Here is a 969-nt window from a genome sequence, read left to right on the forward strand (position 1 = left end):
GGGTCATTATAATGGATAGTGTTAAATTTGAATTCAATGATATATCATTGCATAAGAAAAAACGATCCTGAGCGAAGACACTCAGTCAGCATATAATATTACCAAGTATATTCGATGATATTATTATGAATTAAGAAATTTATATATAATCAATTTACGCTGAACCTTGTTTAAAATGTTCAATCCTTAAGATATAAAAGTTGAACATTTTATACATTTTTAATTACAAAATAATAAATTTTAAATTTGATACATTTTTACAAAATTCGAACTTTAAATACTTAAAAAAAAAAATTGTGCCTATGTATTTTTAATATTTTTCAACTGCAATTAAAACTGATAATGTCCGTAAACAGCTCAAAAAGAGTCATCATTTTATGGTGTATAAAAAATGAAAATATAAACTTTCACTGAAATTTTCATGTATCTACAAAAATTCGTTTTTGAATTACAACAAAATCATATCATACATGAGAAATCGAGTGAATATCCAATCTTGTAAAAATATGAACTTCGAACGCTCATAAAATTTTTTTTTGATTTGCTTGTAGACATTTTTGTTTTTGATAATGGTAGATAAACTTATGAGGAATCTTGTATTACATTTTTAAATGTTAGATTTAAATAGAAATTTTTTTATGAATTTCTAACTCAAAATAATTTGCACATTTTCGTGAATTTCACGTATTATGTCAATATAAAAGCTTAAAAAAAATTTTTTTCGTCTGTCTTAATTAAATTTTCAAGCTTTTTTTACTCAACAAATTATATTGATATTTATAGAATAAGAAACTAAAAAAATTGGAAACTGAAAATGTCCGTAAACAGCTCAAAATAAGTCAAAAAATTTTGAAAATGTTATGGTGTATAGAAAATAGTAATATACACATTCAGTAAAAATTGCATGTATCTACAGTCATTTTTTTTAGAGTTACCTACACCAAAAACCAAAATCAGATTTTGCGGAAA

This window comes from Acyrthosiphon pisum, chromosome A2, assembly GCF_005508785.2.
Source record: "Acyrthosiphon pisum isolate AL4f chromosome A2, pea_aphid_22Mar2018_4r6ur, whole genome shotgun sequence".
Taxonomy (NCBI): domain Eukaryota; kingdom Metazoa; phylum Arthropoda; class Insecta; order Hemiptera; family Aphididae; genus Acyrthosiphon; species Acyrthosiphon pisum.